The sequence below is a fragment of the Anomaloglossus baeobatrachus genome, chromosome 6 (genome assembly GCF_048569485.1).
Source record: "Anomaloglossus baeobatrachus isolate aAnoBae1 chromosome 6, aAnoBae1.hap1, whole genome shotgun sequence".
Classification (NCBI taxonomy): Eukaryota; Metazoa; Chordata; class Amphibia; order Anura; family Aromobatidae; genus Anomaloglossus; species Anomaloglossus baeobatrachus.
In genome coordinates this window covers 559551457-559577760 of record NC_134358.1, presented here as the reverse complement: position 1 = coordinate 559577760, position 26304 = coordinate 559551457, and the positions used below count along the sequence as shown (strand labels likewise).

At 47.9% G+C, this 26304-nt stretch overlaps 1 protein-coding gene across 2 annotated transcripts in view; it reads left to right on the top strand.

Annotated features, from left to right (window-relative positions):
* The window catches only part of DGKB (diacylglycerol kinase beta), a 705227-nt gene that overhangs the window by 616602 nt on the left and 62321 nt on the right, over nucleotides 1-26304 (top strand). The window lies entirely within an intron of this gene.

The following is a 26304-nucleotide window of genomic DNA, read 5'->3' as shown; positions in this document are numbered from 1 at the left end:
ATCAATGCCACATTTGAGGCAAATTGATTCATCTTTTAGGAACGGGAGGAGTATAAAAGTCAACCTAACAAAATTTTATTTCCTTTTGAAATAAGAACTCACTTTTTTTTACAGCACCTCCACAGGGCAGATAAGGTATTACAAGGGGCCCACTGCCATCAATGTGGAAGGCAGGATGACTTGGGTCCTCCAGAGAGAGACGCTCTTTGTAACCTCTTCATTGATGGAGGCAGCTCCTCTCTGTTACCCCAGAATACCCTCGTCAAGTATAAGAAAATGAGTTTGTAAATATAGGCGCCCCCCCCACCCCCTTTAAGCATCCAATTAATTAATCAGAATTTATTTAACTTCTCTTTTACTTTAATAGAAAATCAGCCTGTCTCTTTTTTTCCAAATATATGATGACATACGGCTAACACATGCGGGAAATGTTTTCACAGGTCCTTTTTATGTGCATTAAAAGTCCACAAGGAAAATAAAGAAACAGAAAAGAATCTTGTTTGGGCTCCTCGCTAAATATTATGAGACTTTTCACCGCATGATTAATTATACTTCATTAAGACTTATGAGGTGAACCCGAAACAGCTGCGGACTTAATGTTCAGCGCTCGCAGCCAGAGCCGTGCCCTCTTGTCAGTCCGGTACGAAGTTCTCAGTTGACTCTTTTCAAAAAGTAGAAAATAAATTGGGCATTTTCTGGGTATTATGGGTAGTAGACGGGACCCCCATACAGTAGGGGGGGTCCCTTATTGTGAACCAGAAATATAACAGGGGTGCCTGCAAAAATCAGTCCAAGAATAAGGGTACTTTCACACTTGCGTTGTTTTCCTTCTGTTAGAATCCGCCCTTTTGGAAAACAGCGGAATCCGTTAACGGATTCCACTGTTTCCCATAGACTTGTATGGTTGACGGATTGTACCAAAAGGACCTGCGTTGCTTCCGCTGGGCGACGCTCCGTTGCTTCCGCCCAGCGGGAGGAACGCAGCATGTAACGTTGTTTTGAGTAGCGGAATCCTCTGGATTTCACTGCGCATGCTCTTTTTTTTTTTTTTTTTAAATCACAAACTTTATTTTGGCTCGTGGTGGCCGAACGTTTAGTTGAGCGACCGGCCGCCGGCATGCCCGGAGCGCCGGCAAGTGACAGCGCTCAGCTGAGCGACCAGCCGCCGGCATGCCCGGGCGCCGGCAAGTGACAGCGCTCAGCTGATCACCCGGCGGTCGGCTGCAGGGAGCGATCAGCTGATCACCCGGCGGTCGGCTGCAGGGAGCGATCAGCTGATCACCTGGCGGCCGGCTGCTGGGAGCGATCAGCTGATCACCCGGCGGTCGGCTGCAGGGAGCGATCAGCTGATCACCCGGCGGTCGGCTGCAGGGAGCGATCAGCTGATCACCTGGCGGCCGGCTGCTGGGAGCGATCAGCTGATCACCCAGCGGTCGGCTGCAGGGAGCGATCAGCTGATCACCCGGCGGTCGGCTGCAGGGAGCGATCAGCTGATCACCCGGCGGTCGGCTGCAGGGAGCGATCAGCTGATCACCCGGCGGTCGGCTGCAGGGAGCGATCAGCTGATCACCCGGCGGCCGGCTGCAGGGAGCGATCAGCTGATCACCTGGCGGCCGGCTGCTGGGAGCGATCAGCTGATCGTTCACAATAGTCTCCCGCCGGTTAAACTGTAAAAAAAAAAAAAAAAAATCAAAACGGATTCCGTTGTTTTGCAGCATCCGTTGCATCCGTTGTGCCACTATATGCAACACATCCGTTGCATCCGTCACACAACTCTATGCAACGGATACCGTTCAACGCAAGTGTGAAACTAGCCTTAGTTAAAAATTCCGTTGGCTGCTTGTCACACGGAGTTTGCAGGAACTTCGTCGGCGTCAGGCTCTGTTCACATTGCAGGTTCTGACACTCCGCCCGATGGTTTCTCTGGTGGCTCTGATCAACACAGGCAGACTCAAGCATCGACCTGCTGTGTGCTTAATCATAGTCAGGCTAGCAAGAGGTAATCTCTGCTAGTCTACTTGTTAGGCTCCTTTGATCACATGTTGTGAGGAAACCAATCACATCTTTTCCTCTCATATTTAAGCTGGATGAAATCTTCTACCCATGCCAGCTATAGGTTATATTGTGTTGGTCTGTGTGTCATGGTGTCCCAGGCTATTTGGAAAATGTTGCTTTTTGCCTGGAGTAGTTGTGAAGTTCTACGCTTGTCTTGTTGTTTCCTCCTTGCTCTTGCATTCCTCCATATCTCTCATTGGATTAAATCTTCTACCCATGACATCTATAGGTTATACTGTGTTGGTCTCTGTGTTTCGGTGTCCAGGACTATCTGGAAAGTATTGCTTTTTGCCTGGAGAAGTTGTGGAGTTTACCCATCGTCTTGTTGTTTTCTCCCTGCTCTTGTTTTCCTCCACTTCTCTCATTGGATGAAATCTTCTACACATGGGAGTTAGTTATATAAAAAAACACCAAAAAGAGGAATAAAAATCCTCCAAAAATTGAGCAAAAACTCACAGACTAATGGCAGAAGATGTAAACTGGCCAAGGCCAAAAAGACTAATGCACTGCCAGGATGCAGCAAGACCTCCATTAAATGGAGACATCACAGGTACAAAGGAAGATGGTAAAATTGCACACTTGTGGCTTGTGACTCGCCCAGCCCAGGGCCTTAGGTGACTCCGTGTTGGGCCGGACTAGTCCGGGGTAGTCAGCGAGCGGTGGTGGGGCCTGATTCCGTGACCCTGGTGGAGTCAATTAATGTGGCGGTGTGGGGGATATGGTGATAATGTTTATATAAGATTCGTGACGCCACCTGTGGTAATTTGCAGCTATGGAGCCGCAGCTGCTGGAAGGGACCTCCGGGGCTGGTGTTATGGCAGCTGAGGTGTTTCTTGCTCTGCACAGGTAAAGCGGGTACCCCGGGGCAACCTTTGGTGCTTGGTAAAGTCTATGGTGTTTGTTAACGAGGTGCAGGATAAACCAGACGACACAGGACTTGCAGTTAAGATATTTACTCACTGTTCAGTCTCAGTACTGCAGTTGACCGGTTGCCCACGGAATGCCAGGATCCGCTGTCAGTGGCCGCCGCCGATCCCGGATAGGTCAAGGGTCAGTCCCGGTGTACCCCTTTTGTGTGTGTCCTTTATTGACTGGCTTCCTAGCCTGGTTTAGCTGGTCTCGGGCCTCCACCACAGGGCCTGTACAAAGGGGGTTGACCGCAGTCGTCTCTTGTCCCCTTCACCGGGGATCTGTGGCGGGAAGTAGCCCTGGGCACTTGCAACGATCTCCCAGGCCTTTGGTTTTACTTTTGAGGAATTGTCTTTCTTCCCTCTGTCTAGGGACCGTCCCTGAATGCAGCCAGGTCCCTCCACCCAATGTTGTCAGTGTAACAGGTCACGGGACAATTGCCCTTCCGTGGCCCTGGAATTTTTTCCTCCTTTCTTTCGGTGTCACCTGGGCCTAACAAGACCCCAGGATCTCCACCAGGAACCTCCTTCTGTCTCTGTCCTTTCTGTCTGCTGTCCTCTCCTGACAGCCCACCTCCTCACTCTCTCTCTCTCTACCTGACAGCCTGACTAGACTGCCCAACTTGAACTTCCTACCGTGTTTCCCCGAAAATAAGACATCCCCCAAAAATAAGACATCCCAGGAGTTTTCAGGGAAGCTTTAATATAAGACATCCCCCGAAAATAAGACATCCCAGGAGTTTTCAGGGAAGCTTTAATATAAGACATCCCCCGAAAATAAGACATCCCAGGAGTTTTCAGGGAGGCTTTAATATAAGACATCCCCTGAAAATAAGACATAGCTGCGGTCAATAATGAAGTGTCATGCAGCGGTGAAAGAGTTAAAGACACTGCAGGATACTTCATTATCGGCAGCGGGCACCCCCAGAAGAGAGAAGACAGAAGAAAGAAGACCCCCGATCATACTCACCAGACGCCGACCGGGAGCAGGTGAGCGCATCAAGGTCCTGCAGCGGTGGAACACACACACACACATCAGATCACACTCACTCTCACACACACCTCACACACACATTAGATCGCATCCACACACTCACAACATCCGGCGATATCGCTTGCTTCTCGGCGGCGATACTGTGCGTGCAGTGACCTTCCAGGACCTGCCAAGGATCACATGGCCGAAAGCATGTGGTATCTCCGGATGTTGTGAGTATGTGCGATATTGTGAGTGTATGCGATCGGATCTGTGAGTGTCGGCAGGAGGCAGAGGAGCACGGCGTGCAGCACAGCTGTTGGGATCATGGGGTGGGTGTGAAGAAGTGAGGTGGGTGTGTGTGTGTGTGTGTGAGATCTGATGTCGTCCAGACGCAGGGGAGCACAGCTGCGGGGAGATCACAGGGAGAAGTGTGTGTGTGTGTGTGAAGCCCCGCTAGTATGTGTCGGTGCAGTACCTTCAGGGACTCCACGTGGATGGAACAGTCTGGTCACAGGTAGGGAACCTTCTTTTAGGATTGTCGTGACGCCACTCTCAGTATTGCGGTCAGCGGGGACCGCCACTGCAGATTAAGGGATGCCTGGGGCTGATGGTGGGTGCAGTCAGTATATTAGCCCCCTGAGAGTGAGGCAAGCGCCAGGCCCCGGTGTATGTGTGTGGGACCACAGGTCGCAGAATGACTCAAACACAGTCCAAGAAGTCTTTCAACGTGTTTACTCACTGTTTGGAGGTCACGGTGAGATGCCCGGGCGACACTGTGATAACCAGGTTGAACCAGGAATTCCAGGAGGCCGTTCTGAGGGTAGCTGTCCACTCGCCTTCCTTGCACTCTTTCTGTTTTAGGAGGATCCTTTGCTTGAAGCGTGGTAGGACCCCTCCAGGGAAGCTGTTACCACCCTGCTCCCCTCTCTCTGGCTCGTCTGCCGGCAGCGTGGCCTTGGTGGGATGGCTTCTGGCCCTGTCCCCTTATGGGCCTGGTGATTGCTGCTTGGCTCAAGCTCTGTGTAGTCGTGGTGAGGGCATGAAGTACCCCCCCCCACCTGTAGGTTAAGCAGCTCTGGATGATCTGCTGCCTGTACTGGGGACCTAGTTCCCCTTGTGTGCTCGGATACCGGGATCTCCGTACTCAGCCACCCTTCTCTCTGGATGATTTTCAGGCCGACCCACGGTACTCCTTTCTCCCCCGCTTTCAGCTACTGCACTCCTCAGGACCTGTCTGACACGAGAGCTCCTCTGCTCCCTTCCACACACTTCAACTTCTTCCTCCAGACTCCCCCTTCCTCTCTCTCTCTGCCCTGCTTCCTAGCAACCAGCCCCTGAACACACCCCCAGCTGGGAATTGAAAGTTAACCCCTTCTGGCTACCCAAGGGTCCCCTCTGGTAATGTGGGAGGCCTGGTCACTATATGTTTGTGTGTGCACCTCATCCTGGCCTTTGGAGATTACCTGGAAGCATTGCTCCCGCATGGGTGCAATACTCTGTGGTGCCTGACCAGGTCAGGGGCGCCACATTCCCCCTTAGTTATCATCAGCACGTCCTCGGGCTGCAAAGACAAGAGAAAAGGTAAATACAAACTTTTCCCACACAGGGGCAATTATTTACATTTAAACATACCAGGTACCATTCCACCACCAACCACCCACATGTCCGAACCCCACCCAAAAACCTCCAGGAGGTAGGTCGCCGGTCCTTTTGGTGACCAGGGCTGGGCCATCACATTCCCCAGACCTTTCCTCCAATCTTCCTCTCCTGAGGAGAGTGGTGTAAGGTAGGCCCCATAAACAGGCGTACCCGCTTCCGAGTGTTGGAGGGCAGGCCCCATAAACAGGCGTGCCCCCTTGTTGGTGCAGAGCCATGCCCCTCAACAGGCAGACTCTGTGGTTGATACCAAGGAGGTAACTTTTTACAATGCAAAGGTTTGTGGTTAAATCCAGTTCATAACCAGTGGTCTAACATTTTAAGGAGGTCTCACAATAGTCCTTGTGGGCACATTTCGCTTAAACGTTACCTAACTGTAAACAGGTTAAACATTACATTTCATACAGTCACTTTGAACTAAACTGTACTTTCTCTATAGCGTAATGGGAGCTGACCAAAGTTGCTGCGGGTTGATCTACGCAGTACTATACTGTCATCTGTCTGAGGTTGTGTCCTCCCACCCGATGTATGTGTCTCAATGTGAATAATAGGTGTGCTAGGTATTGATACCAGTGCATGGTCTTCTGCTTCAGCTACATTTGGCTCTTCCAGGTTCTGAACAGGTTCTTCTGGGTCTCTTACTTCTCCAGATTGAGGGAATGTAATAACCGGAATAACTACTGCTCCATTGTATTGAGGCCAACTTGCTGGAAAATCTCCAAGTACAGTATGGATCATCTTTTCTTTTGGTTCTTGAACTGGCAAAGGGTTGGGAATTTCTTCAGGGATTCTTAGTTGTTCAGGACATTTCTTTAAGCGATCTCTAGAAACGACAGCTGTTGTTTTTCCTCCATCTTTGCTGATAAGGCATGTCTTTTCATTGCTAAGCGTCGATGGTAACACAGTATAGGGTTCTTCTTCCCAGTGATTGTCAAGTTTATGACGTCTTCTCTTTCTTTTGAGAACTATATCTCCTGGCATCAAAGGAACAGCAGGTGCTTTTCGATTGTAGGCCTTTTCTTGTTTCTCACGCTGCTGAGTCAGGCTTCGCTCCACACACTCTTGTACTTTCTTGTATTGGGCTTGGCGGTTGGAATCCCAATCAGCACCTTGTTGATGGTCTTCAGGGGTCTCAACTCCCATTTCCAGATCTACTGGCAATCTCCCTGGTCTGGCCCTCATCAGGTATGCCGGTGTGCAGTTCGTGGAACTCACAGGGATGTTGTTATACATGTCCACTAGATCGGGCAGTTTTTCTGGCCACTGACTTTGTTCTTCTAGTGGGAGAGTCTTCAGAAGGTCGAGAATGATGTGGTTCATTTTCTCACACATGCCATTGGTCTGAGGATGGTAAGGTGTGGTACGGATCTTCTTGCAGCCGTAAAGGTTACAAAACTCCTTAAACACTTCAGCTTCAAAGGCTGGTCCTTGGTCAGTGAGCACTTGGTCTGGATAGCCATGTGGTCGACAGAAATGTGTCTGGAACGCTTTGGCTGCAGTCTGACCGGTCAAGTCCTTGACTGGTACTACCACCAGGAATCTGGAGTAGTGGTCAACCATAGTGAGAGCGTAGTTGTAGCCTTGTCTGCTGGGTGCCAACTTTACATGGTCCAGGGCCACGATCTCCAGGGGCCGTTTAGTTTGGATTGGCTGGAGTGGTGCTCTCTGGCTGGGCTGGTCTTTTCTTCTAAGATTGCAGGGCCCGCAGTTTCGACACCACTTCTCTAGGGCAGATCTCATGCCCACCCAGTAGAATCTTACTTTAAGTAGGGCCTCCAGTTTCTTCCAACCAAAGTGGCCTGCACCATTGTGATAGGCTTCTAGCACCATCCTCGTATCCTTCTGTGGTACAATCACTTGCCACACCTTCTCATGCGTCCTCGGGTCAATGATGCTCCTGTAAAGTTTGTCTTGATAGATGAATAATCGACCCCTCTCCTTCCATAGGTACTGTGCCTCAGGTGGGGCTCCTTTGTCAAGGCTGGCGCCCGGCTGGCTGATCAGTTTCTTTACCAAGCCTACCGCTGGATCATTTTCCTGGGTCTCCTTCCAGTTGTAGTGAGGTAGTGGGTTCAGGGTCACCTCTTGGCGGTTGGCACGCGACTGCCGACACTGTTTTGCTCCATGGCGATGGAACGCTGGCAGCTCAATCTCTTCAAGATCATCTACATCTTCACCCTCGTCTGCTAGGTGAGGCATCCTGGACAGAGCATCTGCGTTGCCGTTCTTGCGGCCAGCTCGATACTTGACAGTAAAGTCATAATTCGCCAGTCGGGCTACCCAACGCTGCTCCATGGCACCCAATTTAGCAGTATCCAAGTGGGTCAGGGGGTTGTTGTCCGTGAAGACAGTGAATTTGGTGGCTGCCAGGTAGTGCTTGAACCGCTCTGTGATAGCCCATACCATGGCCAGGAACTCTAGCTTGAATGAGCTATAATTCTCCGGGTTTCTTTCAGTAGGCCTGAGCTTCCTGCTGGCGTAAGCAATCACACGCTCTTTGCCTCCCTGCACCTGTGAAAGCACTGCTCCCAGTCCCACATTACTGGCATCTGTGTACAGTACGAATGGCAGACCGTAGTCAGGGTAGGCTAGGATCTCTTCACCCGTCAAGGCCCCTTTCATTTGTCTGAAGGAGTGTTCTTCTGCTTCTCCCCAGTGAAATGGCGGGCCGGAGATCTTTCCTCTCTTCTTTGGGTGGCCTACCAGGAGCTCTTGCAAAGGCGCTGCCATTTTCGTGTAGCCCTTGATGAACCTTCTGTAGTAGCCTACCAAGCCAAGGAACTGACGTACCTCCCGGACGGTAGTAGGTGTGGGCCATTCCTGGATGACTGTGACCTTCTCTGGGTCCGGTGCTACTCCTTCTGCACTGACCACGTGACCTAGGTACTGGACCTTTGGCTTCAGTAAATGGCACTTGGATGGTTTCAGCTTCATTCCATATCGGGATAGCGCTTCAAAGACTTCAGCCAGGTGTTTCAGGTGGTCCTCGTAGGTCTTGGAGTACACGATGACATCATCCAGGTATAGCAGGACGGTTTCAAAGTTGAGGTGCCCTAGGCAGCATTCCATAAGCCTCTGGAAGGTCCCGGGGGCATTGCAGAGTCCAAATGGCATGCTGTTGAACTCACAGAGGCCCATTGGGGTGGTGAAGGCCGTCTTCTCCCGATCTTCTTCTGCTACAGATACTTGCCAGTAGCCACTAGTAAGATCTAGGGTAGAAAAGTAGTTAGAGGCTTTCAAGGCAGCGAGGGATTCCTCTATCCTTGGCAAAGGGTAGGCATCCTTGTGTGTTATCTGATTTATCCGTCTGTAATCCACACACATCCTCATCGTGCCATCCTTCTTTCTTACCAGGACCAGGGGAGCCGCCCAGGGGCTACAACTGTCCCTTATGACGCCTGCCTCCTTCATGTCCTTCAGCATGTCCTTTGTGCGCTGGTAATGGGCTGGTGGAATAGGCCTATGTCTTTCCTTAATGGGAGGATGACTGCCTGTGGGTATGTGATGTTGCACCCCTTTGATCCTACCAAAGTCTAGTGGGTTCTTACTAAAGACCTGCTCGTATTCCTGCACGACCCTGTAAACCCCATGTTTCTGGTAGTCGGGTGTAGAGTCAGTCCCCACGTGTAGTTTCTGGCACCAGTCCTCTAACTGCTTTTGGGAGGTCTCGCCCTCTTTTGAGTCAGCTTGTGTCAGGGGACCTACAGGTGTTATGGCGTCATCTGAGCATGTAAACAGTTTGGCTATGGTAGCGTACCTTGGTAGTCTGGCTTCCTCCTCCCCACAGTTCAACACTCGTACAGGCACTCGTCCCTTGTGTACATCAACTACCCCCCTGGCTGTCAGAATCGTGGGCCAGTGGTCTGAATGAGTGGGCTCTAGTACAGCCTGGTAATCTTGTCCTCTGAGACCTACCGCTGCTCTACACCACATCATCATTTCACTCCGTGGGGGTATCACAATGGGGTTTGCATCCATCACCCGTACACTACCAATCTCACCGCCAGTCTGTTTTACCTGTTGCTTCCTCAGAATGATTCGGATCTCCTTTTGCAAGGCTCTTTGCGACCTGCCCTCAGCACCTTCAACAATCTGGTGAAGCAACAACAACACTTCCCCTAGGCAATTTTCTATGACATTAGTGCCTAAAATCATTTGCGGGTTCCTTTCTCTAATATCAGTGTCCACAACAATCAGTCCTTGTCCCTTCATTTCCTGCCTTCCCACCTTTATGGTTACCTCTTTGACCCCGATCTGGTCTATAGGTTGTCCGTTGGCAGCATAGATGGTGAGGGAGGGGTCCGGTGGTCGGAGATCGTCGTCCGACCAAAACCTCCGATAAAGGACATACGGGATCGTGGTGACCTGAGAGCCGGTGTCCAATAACGCCGGGGTAGGGATCCCGTCCAGGACGATGGACAGGACAGGACGTCCACCCACGTACTGATCACAGCAGCGACTTGGGCCTGATCTTCTTAATCCTGAGGACTGGCCCCCGGCCCCAGGTTTGGCTCGTTTAAAGGACAGGCCCTTGCATAGTGTCCTGCCTCCTGGCAACGACGACAGATGGGTTGTCCAGATGAGTCATAGCGATCACTGCTCCTGCCTCGGGTTGGGGGACCTCTTCTCCTCCGCATCCAAGGGACGTCCTCTGGGTTGTCAGCTAGCAGGATCCTATGAGGGACTTTGGTCTCTGAGGGCAACTGCATTGCTTTCAGGATTTGTGCGACGTCCTTAGTGAGCTGTTGCACCTGGGAGGATAGTGTATTTATGGTCTCTGCTGGCGTGTTGAGTCCTTTTGCAGTTACCAGGGCCTGCGAGGAGGATTCCGCTCCTGCAGCCGTGGAACTGGCAGGCCATGCTGGTGCGACGGGGTCTGTGTCCACAGGAGGTTGGAGTGCTTTCACTGCCCTGTCTTTCAGAATGGCAAAGTCCACGTCAGGGTGTTCCAGGGACCACAGCTTCATCTGCTTCCCATCCTCAGGAGAGCGCAGGCCCCGCAAGAATTGTTCCTTCATCATCCGGTTTCCTTCCTGATCACTGACAGGGTCCACCAGCTTGAGAGCCCGTAGTGCAGCCTGCAGCCTGAGGGCATAGGCTCTTATGCTATCTTGGGGCTTCTGCCGGCAGTTATAGAAGTCCGTCCTCAGCTCTCCCTCGGTGCGGTGTTCAAAAGCAGCTGCTAGTTTGGCAAAGATGGTCTCAACAGAGCTCCGGTCATCATTGGTCCAGGACTCAGCTTCCAATTCTGCTGCCTCAGTCAATTGTCCCAGCACCACAGCGGCCCTCTGCTTACCAGTCATCGCGTGCATGTCTAGCAGGGTGCTGATCTTCTTCTTAAACCCGGTCAGCGTGTCTATTTTACCGGCGTATTGGGGCAGCCATTGCGCTCCTGGGACATACAGTAAGGAAACTGGCATTATGGGGGAGATTTCAGCCGGCGCGGCTGCGACCGCGGCACCGGCACCAGGCGCTGCTGCGTCCAGCGCGACGGGGGCTGGCATCGCTTGGGCTGCGTCGCCCTGACCAGGGGCATTACCTCCTGCAGCGTCCATTTTTCTTCAAAAATCTCCGCGCCCCCTTTCCACTTCCTGGGTCAGAACGCTCTCCGAATTGTGGGGGTTCTGGGGCGGCCACACCTCTTCGTGGGCGGTGCTCTTCTCCCTCGCGCGGGCTGCAGCGCGCGCTTTTGAAGATGGCAATATGGCGGCGGTTCAATTTTTGCGGTCGGACCTCTGAGGCACACGGTCACCTGTCTGAACAGGTCTAGTCCTTATCCTGTTCGTGACGCCAGAAGTTGTGAAGCCCCGCTAGTATGTGTCGGTGCAGTACCTTCAGGGACTCCACGTGGATGGAACAGTCTGGTCACAGGTAGGGAACCTTCTTTTAGGATTGTCGTGACGCCACTCTCAGTATTGCGGTCAGCGGGGACCGCCACTGCAGATTAAGGGATGCCTGGGGCTGATGGTGGGTGCAGTCAGTATATTAGCCCCCTGAGAGTGAGGCAAGCCCCAGGCCCCGGTGTATGTGTGTGGGACCACAGGTCGCAGAATGACTCAAACACAGTCCAAGAAGTCTTTCAACGTGTTTACTCACTGTTTGGAGGTCACGGTGAGATGCCCGGGCGACACTGTGATAACCAGGTTGAACCAGGAATTCCAGGAGGCCGTTCTGAGGGTAGCTGTCCACTCGCCTTCCTTGCACTCTTTCTGTTTTAGGAGGATCCTTTGCTTGAAGCGTGGTAGGACCCCTCCAGGGAAGCTGTTACCACCCTGCTCCCCTCTCTCTGGCTCGTCTGCCGGCAGCGTGGCCTTGGTGGGATGGCTTCTGGCCCTGTCCCCTTATGGGCCTGGTGATTGCTGCTTGGCTCAAGCTCTGTGTAGTCGTGGTGAGGGCATGAAGTACCCCCCCCCACCTGTAGGTTAAGCAGCTCTGGATGATCTGCTGCCTGTACTGGGGACCTAGTTCCCCTTGTGTGCTCGGATACCGGGATCTCCGTACTCAGCCACCCCTCTCTCTGGATGATTTTCAGGCCGACCCACGGTACTCCTTTCTCCCCCGCTTTCAGCTACTGCACTCCTCAGGACCTGTCTCACACGAGAGCTCCTCTGCTCCCTTCCACACACTTCAACTTCTTCCTCCAGACTCGACTCCCCCTTCCTCTCTCTCTCTGCCCTGCTTCCTAGCAACCAGCCCCTGAACACACCCCCAGCTGGGAATTGAAAGTTAACCCCTTCTGGCTACCCAAGGGTCCCCTCTGGTAATGTGGGAGGCCTGGTCACTATGTGTTTGTGTGTGCACCTCATCCTGGCCTTTGGAGATTACCTGGAAGCATTGCTCCCGCCTGGGTGCAATACTCTGTGGTGCCTGACCAGGTCAGGGGCGCCACATGTGTGTGTGTGTGTGTGTATGTGTGTGAAATCTGATGTCGGCCAGACGCAGGGGAGCACAGCTGCGGGGAGATCACAGGGAGAAGTGTGTGTGTGTGTGTGTATGTGTGTGAAATCTGATGTCGGCCAGACGCAGGGGAGCACAGCTGCGGGGAGATCACAGGGAGAAGTGTGTGTGTGTGTGTGTGTGTGTGTGTGTGTGTGTGTGTGAAATCTGATGTCGGCCAGACGCAGGGGAGCACAGCTGCGGGGAGATCACAGGGAGAAGTGTGTGTGTGTGTGTGTGTGTGTGTGTGTGTGTATGTGTGTGAAATCTGATGTCGGCCAGACGCAGGGGAGCACAGCTGCGGGGAGATCACAGGGAGAAGTGTGTGTGTGTGTGTGAGATCTGATGTCGGCCAGACGCAGGGGAGCACAGCTGCGGGGAGATCACAGGGAGAAGTGTGTGTGTGTGTGTGTGTGTGTATGTGTGTGAAATCTGATGTCGTCCAGACGCAGGGGAGCACAGCTGCGGGGAGATCACAGGGAGAAGTGTGTGTGTGTGTGTGTGTGTGTGTGTATGTGTGTGAGATCTGATGTCGTCCAGACGCAGGGGAGCACAGCTGCGGGGAGATCACAGGGAGAAGTGTGTGTGTGTGTGTGAGATCTGATGTCGGCCAGACACAGGGGAGGCATGCAGCGTACCTGATGGGAGATCACAGAAGGATCTGGGAGCCATACAGACGTCTGAGCTGGTAAGTATGACGATCCTGGGATGGGGGGCGGTCTGCTTTTTGTGGGGGGTAAACTTAACCCCAACCATGTCTCCTCGAGAATAAGACACCCCCTGAAAATAAGTGCATTTTTCAGGACAAAAAAAAAAATTCGGGGTAACAGGGTAGTTCCCTTTTTCTACTCACTCTTTCTGACTCCTCCCACACACCCACTGACTAGGCCCCACCCACACTATTGGGACCAGTAATGGGACTTTCGGCCCCATGACTAAATCTTTGGGGGTTACTGCCACTATCCCTGACCCGGTGTATGCCTACTAATTGGTGTGTGCAGGTTTTGTCTGTGGGCCGGTAGTTGACCCCATTCTTACCCGGGATGGGATACCACACCTCTGGCTGAGGTGCAATATCTCTGTGGGGACGGAAGCCTCAGCGGCGCCACACTTGTATAAGTCACTGTTCACACACGCAGGTTCACAGTATCTGGTATGCAGCCTATTAGTTACGCCTCATCACAATAGATGCAAGCGGGCTGCGCCAGTACTAAATATGTGTTCCATGCAGGGACAGTGACTATAATATGCAAGGCCTAACATTAAGAGGCCTGGCTGCATCCCTGCATGGAGCACATATTTAGTACTGGCGCAGCCCGCTTGCATCTATTGTGATGAGGCGTAACTAATAGGCTGCTTACCAGATACTGTGAACTTGCATGTGTGAACAGTGACCTATGCAAGCCACAAGTGTGCAATTTTACCATCTTCCTTTGCACCTGTGATGTCTCCATTTAATGGAGGTCTTGCTGCATCCTGGCAGTGGATTAGTCTTTTTGGCCTTGGGCAGTTTACATCTTCTGCCATTTGTCTGTGAGTTTTTACACATGCCAGCTATAGGTTATACTGTGTTGGTCTGTGTGTTCTGGTGTCCAGGACTATCTGGAAAGTGTTGCTTTTTACCAGGAGTGGTTGTGAAGTTGTCCCCCGTCATCTTGTTGTTTCCTCCCTGCTCTTGTTTTCCTCCATATCTCTCATTGGAAGAAATATTCTACCCATCTTTAGGTTATACTATGTTGGTCTTTGTGTTTTAGTGTCCAGGACTATCTGGAAAGTATTGCTTTTTGCCTGGAGTAATTGTGGAGTTTACCCATCGTCTTGTTGTTTTCTCCCTGCTCTAGTTTTCCTCCATATCTCTCATTGGTTAAAATCTTCTACCGATGGCAGCTATAAGTTATACTGTGCTGGTCTGTGTGTTTTGGTGTCCCAGACTATCTGGAAAGTTTTGCTTTTTGCCTGGAGTGGTTGTGGAGTCTACCTGTCATCTTGTTGTTTCCTTCCTGCTCTTATTTTCCTCCATATCTCCATTGTCATATACCTCTTTGAGCGCGTGCTGTATGACAGAGTTTTGGTTTCCCCGTCTGTCAATTTTTGTGGGTTTAATATCATTCCTGTGCCGGAACCCCCTAAGGGAGGGGGTATCAGATCAGGTCCGCTCAGGAACAGAGTCAGGAAGGAGACTCAGGCATCCCCACCTCTAGGGGTATCCCTGAGACTAGGGATAGCATAGGGCCCCTTAGCCTGAGGGTCAGCTTAGAAGCCCCAGTTTTCTGCTATCCCCATAGCCATTGTGACACTGCTACAGTAATCAGTCTGTACTTTGCTCTTGAACCAGTAATTTTTTAGCTTTTCCAAAACCACTTCTCCCAGCATGTGCTGTAAGCCTTCGGTAACCCACAATGTGGGGGCAACTTTACTACACTTAGCCAGTAATTATGGTATCTGTCACTTTAATTCTTAAAAGAAAGCTAGTGTCAGAAAAAAGTCCTATAGTTTGGTCCTGATTTTGTTTTTTGTTCTTTTTTTTATTCTTTATTTTTAGCAGTGTTTTCTTTTTTCCATACCACAATCTACCTGTATTAAGAAAAAAATAGAACCTTGCAATTCTCACCCTGGCCACTGGGGCTTTTTTAGACTACAAGTTCCTGTGGTGTCAGGAAATCTACTTGTATATTACCAATAAATGAAAACACTCTGACTCTTATCTTTTGTACTGAAGCATCTAATGAGCGTTTGCAGAAGTTACTGGAGGTGAGCTGTGACATCTTTTGTAATTGGTGAATAGTTTGTAATCAGCTGTGTATTGAGGTGTTGTCAGTCATTGACATCCTGCCTCTGCTAATAAGGAGTCTGCTCAAAAAACCTTCCTGAAAGGACAGAAAGTATGAGTTTAACCCTTTATGACCTATGCCAACCTATGAAGTTCTGCTTTGATACAGGCTAACATGCTGAGCCACATCTTACCCGATCTGATTAGCCGACATGTGCCTCTAACAGGCACGGGTGGATCAGAGATCCACCCTTGCTTGTTATCCAGTTAAATCCTGCTGTTAATCTCTGACACTCACTGACACGCGTCAGTGAGGATCACATAATTCCCTCCTCCAATCGGTGGCCCCGTGGCATGATCATAGGGCACCGATAGATTGTCACGATAGTCGGGAGTCAGCAGATGACTCCTGTATTTGTCATGACGAGCTGCCTGTGAATGCCGGCTGAGCACTGCCATTCATAGGAAGTCATCATTTCTGCTGTGCAGAGCAGTGCTGATGCCGACGCTGATGATCACAGCTTCAAGTCCTATAAGGTAACTGATAAAAACAATGAAAATGAAAAAAAGTTTAAAAAAACATGAAAAAATTAAAAAAAACACAAAAATTCAAATCAGCCCCTTTTTGCCCCATTAAAAATAAAACAATAAATAAAAAAAATATAAAAAAATACACATACGAGGGTATTGATACATACATAAATGCCTGATCTATCAAAATAAATTAATCTGATCGGTAAACGGCATAATGAGAAAAAAAATCAAAACACTAAAGTTCTTTCTTGGTTGGTTTCTCTCGTGGTTGGACCATAGGCTTTTTTGCTGATGGATCTCTTGTCTTTCTAATTCTCTGCCTTCCTGTTTCACTTCTATTCAGGTGTATGCGCTTTATCATTTGGTTTGCCCAATCACATTTTGTGAGGGGCTATTTTTTTTACTGATTACGCACATGTCTCACTGCTGGCTATATTTTTGGATGGATGATTGTTTGGAGTCCCAGCTTCTCGGGTAATGTTTTCTTACTCAGATATTGCTATTGTTGGTCCCTGCAGTTTGTTTGTGTGACTCCCTTCCCAGTTATCTCCTATTTTGTTTCATTAGGTTTGGGAGCATTTCCATGTGTTCTGTTATTCTTTTTGGTTGCTTATATTCCATCATTCCTGTATGACTGTATTTGCACTTTCCTAGACCTGGGTCTCACCTTCTGCCGGTATTGGGAGCATTTCCATGTGTTCTGTTATTCTTTTTAATTGCTTATATTCCATCATTCCTGTATGACTGTATTTGCACTTTCCTAGACCTGGGTCTCACCTTCTGCCGGTATTGGGAGCATTTCCATGTGTTCTGTTATTCTTTTTGGTTGCGTATATTCCATCATTCCTGTATGACTGTATTTGCACGTTCCTAGACCTGGGTCTCACCTTCTGCCAGTATTGGGAGGGTTTCCATGTGTTCTGTTATTCTTTTTGGTTGCTTATATTCCATCATTCCTGTATGACTGTATTTGCACTTTCCTAGACCTGGGTCTCACCTTCTGCCGGTATGCACTTCATTTACGTTTATTGTTGTTTTTGTGTTACACTTGGTTTATAGCTTAGGCTGCAGTTAAGGAAATGCAGGGTCAGCCGACAATGAGGGGGGGACGCCATTACAGGATCTTACCACTGTCAAGCAGGGGAAAATCAGGGTCAGGTCTAAGGCAAGTACAATCCTGTTTTGTGACCTGTGGATTTCTAGTTTTACATCTCACGTGGTTTGTCCATCCTTGTGAGAGTGTTAAGTTACAGCCATAACACGAAAAAAAAAGATTTGCCCATTCAAAAGTAAAGTTGGTAGTCCGTGGCTGCCGGTCCAGAGCCCAGCCAACATCTGACCTCCTTGGCATCTCCAGTGCCTTTTCTAATTAGAAGGCCTAATTTAATATCATATGTGTGTCACATTGTTCCGGTAACTTTGTCAAATGACTATTAATCAGAAGAAGTTCCCGGGATGCCGACAGGTAGGAGGTGTTTCGCCGGGCTCTGGTCTGGCACAAGGTACCGATGTGACTGTCTTGTAAACTGTAGGTGTGAAGGTAGCCTGGGCTATAGATTGTTCAAATGTAATAAGATTATCTGTGTATGTAAATAATCAAAATATAGATGTAGTTGCATAATTATCTGTGTGTCTATATGACAATTGCACAGACGCCATAATATGATTCTAATCTGTATGTTCAAGAAAGGGTTAACCAAGGACAAGTGACCAGATGTATAAACAATGAACAGAAAAAGTATTTATGCCTATCAGAATTTTCACACAGAGGAGGAATGTGTCATCTGTGGGATGAAATGTGGGTTTTTATGTCCCTACGCACCTCCCTGTACTGTTTTAATGTGTGAGAAAAGACAGATTGATACTTTTGTACGTGTCTGAAGGTTGAAATGTAATTCTAATATCTGATCTATGGAATACATGAGTTCAGACGCAAGCCTGAGCTCAGTCACAGAACATGTCCTGTGTTCATTGATTATTGAGTCTCATTATATCTGCGCAGATACCTAATTTGGCCCCGTGCCTCTGGTGCCCTGAACAAAGACACCGTTAGCAGTCTTACCCAAATTTCTCCCTTGACATAGGCAAAATGGCTCAGCATGTTTCCGTATTATGTCTGGTATTCTTTTCTGGATCAACAGCTCAGATGATAGCTACCAGAAGGACATCAAGTCCAAGTATGCCTTGAAGAAGCGCTGTGTGTGCGAAACGCCAATAGACTGCTTGCTCTTTTGCTATCTCCTGACTGTTTGGCCTATAATTTCAATAGGGCAACTTATGTGGATTTTAAGAGTCTCCTTCGAATTCCAAATGTATTTTTTACACATGAACAGAGTAGAAAAATAAACCTAAAAATCAATACAAGAAAAAAATTCCCTTTCACTATAGTCTACAAAACTAAGTGACCTAAAAACAAACTTTATCTGTAAACTTTGGGCATTGTCTTCAGCGGTAAAACTTTGTGAGTCTCTAGTCTTTATGAAGCTGTCCGGAGAAACACTAATTTGCATGTAAATTGTCAACAGGGCAAAATATCTTCAGTTACATGCCGCAAAGAGAAAAAATAATAGAAAAAAAAACAAAAAACCTTCATCCGAGCCTCCACCGAAGATGCCGAAATCTGCATAAAATTTAGATAAATTGATTCATTTCATTCTGAAAGTGTCCAGCTGGGAGCGAGCGTGCATTGTGGATGGCAGATGTGCCAGTGAACGGGGACAACGTCACATATTTGTATTATATCAAATTGAGTTTACATTGTTCACTTAGAAATTGGTGTAATATTCATTGTTAAGTGCATTAAACGGCGGCGCTCAATATTCTCCCCCTATCCCAGGATTTCAGATTAGTCACCCGTGCATAATTTCCCTTCTTAATCAAAAATCAGTTTTTACAGCTGACTGGTTTCAATTATTTCCCATGTGTTAAAGGGACACTGCGCCCCTGAGCATACGCTCCAGGATCATCACCGCCACTGCTCATACCCAGGATCATATGGGTGCAATATGTAAACATTTTCAAAAATGGTGGTTTTGTGACTCTCAATGTCTGCTGGCTGTGAGATGAATATTCCCTTGTGCGTACTATTGTTGGATCCTGTGTTATCTACTGCATATAGAGGTGTTATCAGTCATTATACAGGAGGAGGGGGAGGTGAGCTGTGACATCACCTATTATGAATGGTGAATCCTTTGTTAACTACTGTATATAAAAGTTTTATCAATAATTGCACAGGATGAGGAGGAGGTGAGCTGTGATACAACCTATTGTGAATGGTGGTTTTGTGACTCTCAATGTCTGCTTGCTGTGAGATGAATATTCCCTTGTGCGTACTATTGTTGGATCCTGTGTTATCTACTGCATATAGAGGTGTTATCAGTCATTGTACAGGAGGAGGGGGAGGTGAGCTGTGACATCACCTATTGTGAATGGGAAATCCTTTGTTAACTACTGTATATAAAAATTTTATCAATAATTGCACAGGATGAGGAGGAGGTGAGCTGTGATACAACCTATTGTGAATGGTGGTTTTGTGACTCTCAATGTCTGCTTGCTGTGAGATGAATATTCCCTTGTGCGTACTATTGTTGGATCCTGTGTTATCTACTGCATATAGAGGTGTTATCAGTCATTGTACAGGAGGAGGGGGAGGTGAGCTGTGACATCACCTATTGTGAATGGGAAATCCTTTGTTAACTACTGTATATAAAAGTTTTATCAATAATTGCACAGGATGAGGAGGAGGTGAGCTGTGATACAACCTATTGTGAATGGTGGTTTTGTGACTCTCAATGTCTGCTTGCTGTGAGATGAATATTCCCTTGTGCGTACTATTGTTGGATCCTGTGTTATCTACTGCATATAGAGGTGTTATCAGTCATTGTACAGGAGGAGAGGGAGGTGAGCTGTGACATCACCTATTGTGAATGGGAAATCCTGTGTTATCCGTCATTGTACAGGAGAGGGAGGAGGTGAGCTGTGACATCACCTATTGTGAATGGTGGTTTTGTGACTCTCAATGTCTGCTTGCTGTGAGATGAATATTCCCTTGTGCGTACTATTGTTGGATCCTGTGTAATCTACTGCATATAGAGGTGTTATCAGTCATTGTACAGGAGGAGGGGGAGGTGAGCTGTGACATCACCTATTGTGAATGGGAAATCCTGTGTTATCAGTCATTGTACAGGAGAGGGAGGAGGTGAGCTGTGACATCACCTATTGTGAATGGTGGTTTTGTGACTCTCAATGTCTGCTTGCTGTGAGATGAATATTCCCTTGTGCGTACTATTGTTGGATCCTGTGTAATCTACTGCATATAGAGGTGTTATCAGTCATTGTACAGGAGAGGGAGGAGGTGAGCTGTAACATCACCTATCGTGAATGGTGAATCTGGTGTTATCTACTGTATATAAAAGTGTTATCACTAAAGGCACAAGAGGAGGTGAGCTGTGATATCACCTATTGTGAATGGTAGATCTGGTGTTATCTACTGTACATAGAGGTGTTATCAGTTATTATACAGGAGGAGGAGGAGGTGAGCTGTGACATCACCTATTGTGAATGGTGAATCTGGTGTTATCTACTGTATATAGAGGTGTTATCAGTCACTGTACAGGAGGAGGTGAGCTGTGACATATATTGTGAATGGAGGATCCTGTGTTATCTACTGTATATAGAGGTGTTATCAGTCATTATACAGGAAGAGAAGGTGAGCTGTGACATCACCTATTGTGAATGGTGCATCTGATGTTATCTACTGTATATAGAGGTGTTATCAATGATTGTACAGGAGAAGAAGGAGGTGAGCTGTGACATTACCTCTTGTGAATGGTGGGTCCTGTGTTATCTACTGTATATAGAGGTGTTATCAGTCATTGTACAGGACGAAGAGGAGGTGAGCTGTGACATCACCTGTTGTGAATGGTGGATCCTGTTTTATCTACTGTATATAGAAGTGTTATCAGTCATTGTACAGGAGGGGAAGGAGGTGATCTGTGGTATTACCTATTGTGAATGGTAGATCATGTGTTAATTATATATTGATATTGTTAGTCATTGTAATCCTGTCTGATGATAATGAGACGACTGAGGATAAGTGATTTTGAAAGAACAGATATTGTGAGAAATGTCAGATTAGCATTCCGTTCTGTGGGCGGAATGAACACTACAAAATTTCACATTTTTTTGTACATTAAAAATTAGTAAAAACAAACATAACATTTTGTAAAAATGCCTATCACAATAAAAGATGATATAACCAATATGATAAGGTGTGAAAAGTTCTTCAATCTAAAGACATCCGCTCCAATGTCAGGGGACGTCAGGTCCATGTTCCCTGTGTATAAGAAAACCTAAACATCCGGACACTTTTAATAATTGAACCATATTAGTAACGTATAATAATTTGATTTAGTATCATTTTCACTAACTCTACAATTCCTTTAACAAAAATAAAAAAAAATTATTGATGTTTTTGTAATAATATATTTTTTATGTTATTTATTGTTTCTATTGGAAAACAATCACATTTGTATTAGAATTGGAATCTAATATATACAGTAAGTGTGTGTGTGTGTGTGTGTGTGTGTGTGTGTGTGTGTGTGTGTGTGTGTGTGTGTGTGTGTGTGTGTGTGTGTGTGTGTGTGTGTGTCCGGGATTGGCATCTGCACCGTCGCAGCTATAGCCACACAAAATTTTGCACACTCACACTTCTGGACCCCGAGAGCGTCATAGGCTATGTTTTGAGGGGAAATTTTAACCCCGCGCTTTACAGTTATTCGCCAAAAAACCTGCCTCCATTAAAGCGAATGGAGCTGGGAGCGACAGTGCAGCCAGAACTTCAGAAGAATGCGCAGCCATGCCCTTAAATGGAATGTTGGTGTGTCACAATGCAGCCGGGGAAGAGACAGACACAGACAGGGAAAGAGGCAGACATAGACAGGGTAAGAAACAGACATAGACAGGGTAAGAGACAGACACAAAGAGACAGACTGACAGGGAAAGAGACAGACAGGGAAAGAGACAGACACAGACAGGGAAAGAGACAGACACAGACAGGGAAAGAGGCAGACACAAAGAGACAGACACAGACAAACAGACACTAACAGGGAAAGAGACAGACATGGAAAGAGAGGGAAAGAGAGAGACAGGTTAAGAGACAGACACAGACAGGTAAAGAGACAGACACAGACAAAGAGACAGAGACAGGGAAACAGACAGACAGAGAAAGAGAGGGAAAGAGACAGACAGGGTAAGAGACAGACACAGGGAAAGAGACAGAGGGAAAGAGACAGACAGGGAAAGAGAGGGAAAGAGACAGACAGGGAAAGAGACAGACAGGGAAAGAGAGGGAAAGAGACAGACAGGGAAAGAGAGGGAAAGAGACAGACAGGGAAAGTGACAGAGATAGATAGACAGACAGGGAAAGAGATAGACAGACAGGAAAAGAGATTGAGACAGATGGAGAAAGAGACAGAGACAGTCAGAGAGAGACAGGGAAAGAGACAGACAAAGAGAGAGAGACAGAGAGATATATACAGAGGGGGAGACAGACATTATAATTACATTTCTATCTATTTGTTTTGTGGTGTTTGTGTGCAGAATACATTTTTGTTAATACATTCTATTTTGTTATCAGCAGTTATTAACCCGGGCGAAGCCGGGGAGTACAGGTAGTATTATTATATATTGAGACATATTTTTTCTCAAAATTTCTACAAGTGAATAAAAAAAAAAGGAGCAAAAAAGAAAAAAAGAACGAGTGAAAGACGACTCATTTATTTTCCCAGAGCGGCTGCAGCGAGGCGAGGACGTGGCCGAGCGTCTCCCTAGTGACTTTTATCTGAGGATCAGGAATGAGTGCGCGGGGTCAGATGTACTGTGTGCACCATTCACAATGTGCTGACATGGGGCGTCATTCATGAGAGCACGCTTTGTGCACCCCCCAGCACTAATATGAGGAGACACGTGAAGTAGCTGCGTTTATGGAAGAGGCCAGAAGAGACACAGAGCTGTGCAAACATTCCCACACACTGTATCCACTCATTGATGGTGGAACCCTGCGAAACCCTCATTCACAAATCCTCCACAATGCATCCCCTTAAAAAAATAGTCTGCATCATCTGGGACAGTCCCCTCTCGCGGATCACTCCTCATTCACTGGCTTTCATAAAGGGGCTTATTGCTTCAGACCTCCGTATAGGCAGCACTAAGTTATGGGAAACAGAGGCGGAATTTTGCATTTCTGAAATTGCATGGAAAAGTCTTCTGAGGTTAAGAGGAAGGGGTATGGAAAGGTCACGAGGGGGCCAGCACTGAAGAAAATGGGGTATACCACACCCAAAACCAACATGGAGACACCTGTCTATGGGCACTGAGTGATTTTCCAGCTTTAAAGACGTTGGCCACTACATTAACATTGATGGCCTATCCTTAGGACACGTCATCAAAATCTGATCGGCCGGGGTGGTCAAGGTGCCGGCGGCAGCAAGTTCCGGAGCTGCCCAGTCTCCTGATAGCAGTGGCAGCCGGGTACTGCACATCTGCCTCCTACTGATTTTAATGGGAGGTGGAAGTGACCGCTATCAAAACACATGGCAGCTCCAGATACTGAGCATTTCCGGCAGCCTGCTACCGCTGTCGGCTCCCAAACCAGCTGGCTAGCGGAGGTGCGGGGTGTCGGGGTTTCGGAGTGTCGGACCTCAGCCTATCAAACTTTGATGACCTAACCTAGGGATAGGATATCAATGTTAAAGTAGTGGCCAACTTCTTTAATTGTCTGTATCAGACAACTGTCACGCTAGGTACAGGGAAGTACCAAGCGAGCGGCGAAAGGTAAGAAGGGAAGTGGACCCCTGCGTCTAGGGAAGGGGAAGATGGTGATCCCTGACCAAACCTAATGCTGGTCCCTGGGGTCCCACATCACCCTAGATAGGTTCCGCACCAAGCTGGATACCTGACCCTAGGTATCCCTAGTGCTGGACCCTAAATAGGGAACGGATGGGATGAGCTCTTCGTCAACCCCACTAAACACTAGAGAAGACACAAAGTGGACATACAGGGGAAAGTGCATGAACTACTTATCCACAAATGACTCGGGCAGAAGCTCAGCAAATTTCAGCAATGATACCACAGAGGAGTACAAGCCACCTGCTTGCAACCAGAGCTTGAATGAACTGAAAATATCAAGAGCAGAAGTCCACAGAAGATGGGGCTATTTAAGCACCAAGAGAATACTGATGATCAGTAGCTGGACAGAAGTTTAGCTCCCCTGGGTCCTAAAGAGAACAGAATGAAAGCTACCTAGTATAATGAATATTAACAGCAGGAACAATGGAAAGGCAGGAAGCATTTTGCTCAGCCAAACGCTGTGACCTTCTATTGCCAGAATCCACATGACTGTCTGTCACCCATGACACACCCGTAACAACAACATGTGGACAGGTGCTGCACTGTTTTTGAGGACTGGAGGAGGGGTTCCTGTACAGGCTCTCCTCATAAACATCCTATATCACTTGCCTACAGAATATTTGATAAATGTATTTCTAGAGGTCCAACTGCTAGGATCATCACTGATCACAAGATTATGGGTGAATGGAGCAGTAATAAGCCAGTGTGACCATCACTTACCTTCACTGTCTATAAGAATGGCAGTCGCTCATGAGCTCTAACGGTTCCCCCTGGTCTAGGCAATAGTCTTAACTCCTGGACTCTTAATAATTAGGGATGATCGAATACCTCAAATATTCGGCTTTGCGAATATCCGATGAATAGGTCACCGCTATGCAAATATTTGATGCACAATGTAAGTCTATGGGAAGCCCGAATAGTTCCGAATAGTTGTTGTTCGGGCTTCCCATAGACTTACATTGCGCATCGAATAGCGGCGACCTATTCGGCAAATATTCGCGAAACCGAATGTTTGAGGTATTTGATCATCCCTATTAATAATCATAAAGTCATCCTCTTCCCCATATTGTTTATGGGTCAACCCTTCTAAAATAAGGAATGCATCCACGCTGGCGTCAGACTCCATCTTCGGGTATCCCGTAGCAGCTACACGGTCTGATTCCGTTATACATCTAGCTGTCATCTCAAAATTTGGAATTCTAAAAATATGTAAAAATATGGATATGAGATTTTATTATTATACATATAATGTATTTAATTGTAAGAAAATGCAGATATTAAGGAAAAGTGTTCATGGACGGTGTCTACTGATTCAGCAAAGCTTCTAATCTGCTTCAAACCCGTCCAAACACAACGTTCTATTTTGGGGGCTGGTGGTCATCCACCCTTATGATATTGAGGGGCTGTTTTTTAGCAAAGGTCATCAATATTAGATTAGTGGTTCTAACACACGATTGCCCCACTGATCAGTTGTTTTCAGCTCAACCGGATGTAAACAGTGGTTGGAGACGATTTATATGCCAAAACTAGGAATGTTTTCAAACCAGGTGAGATCTTTACAGTGATTCTCATTTTTTTTCCACCGGTTGTTAATTAGGTCCACCTGGCACGCTAGGTACAGGGAAGTACCAAGCGAAAGGGATGAGAGAGATGGTGACCTCTGACCAAGCCTACCGTTGGGCACTCAGCATTGGGTTGCCTCACCGCCCTAGATAGGTTCCACACCTATGCGCCGAGCCGGATACCTGATCCCAGATATCCCTAGTGCTGGGCCCTAAATAGGTAATGGATGGGATGACCTCTTCAGCAATCCCTCTAAGGGTACTTTCACACTTGCGTTGTTTTCCTTCCGTTACAATCCGCCCTTTTGGAAAACGGCGGAATCTGTTAACGGATTCCGCTGTTTCCCATAGACTTGTATGGGTGACGGATTGTGCCAAAAGGACCTGCGTTGCTTCCGCTGGGCGACGCTCCGTTGCTTCCGCCCAGCGGGAGGAACGCAGCATGTAATTTTGTTTTGAGCAGCGGAATCCTCAGGATTTCACCGCGCATGCTCTTTTTTTTTTTTTAAATCAAAAACTTTATTTTGTCTCGCGGTGGCCGAACGTTCAGCTGAGCGCCCGCCAGCATGCTCGGCCGCCGGCAAGTGACAGCGCTCAGCTGAGCGCTCGCCCGCCGGCATGTGACAGCGCTCAGATGAGCGCCCGCCCGCCGGCATGCCCGGCCGCCGGCATGTGAGAGCGCTCAGCTGAGCCACCGGCCGCCGGCTATTGAGAGCGATCAGCTGATCGTTCACAATAGTCTGCTGCCGGTAAAACTGTAAAGAATAAAAAAAAAATTTAAAAAAAAGCTTTCCGTTGTTTTGTACGATCCGTAGCATCCGTTGTGCCACTATATGCAACGCATCCATTGCATCCGTCACACAACGCAATGCTATGAAAGCCTCACGACCGCCAACAGCTCATGTTTTCAGGATTTCCTTAATATAGCACAGGTGATGCCTTGATAATGATTCCATCACCTGTTCAACAGTAAGGAAATCCTGAAAACATGACTTATTG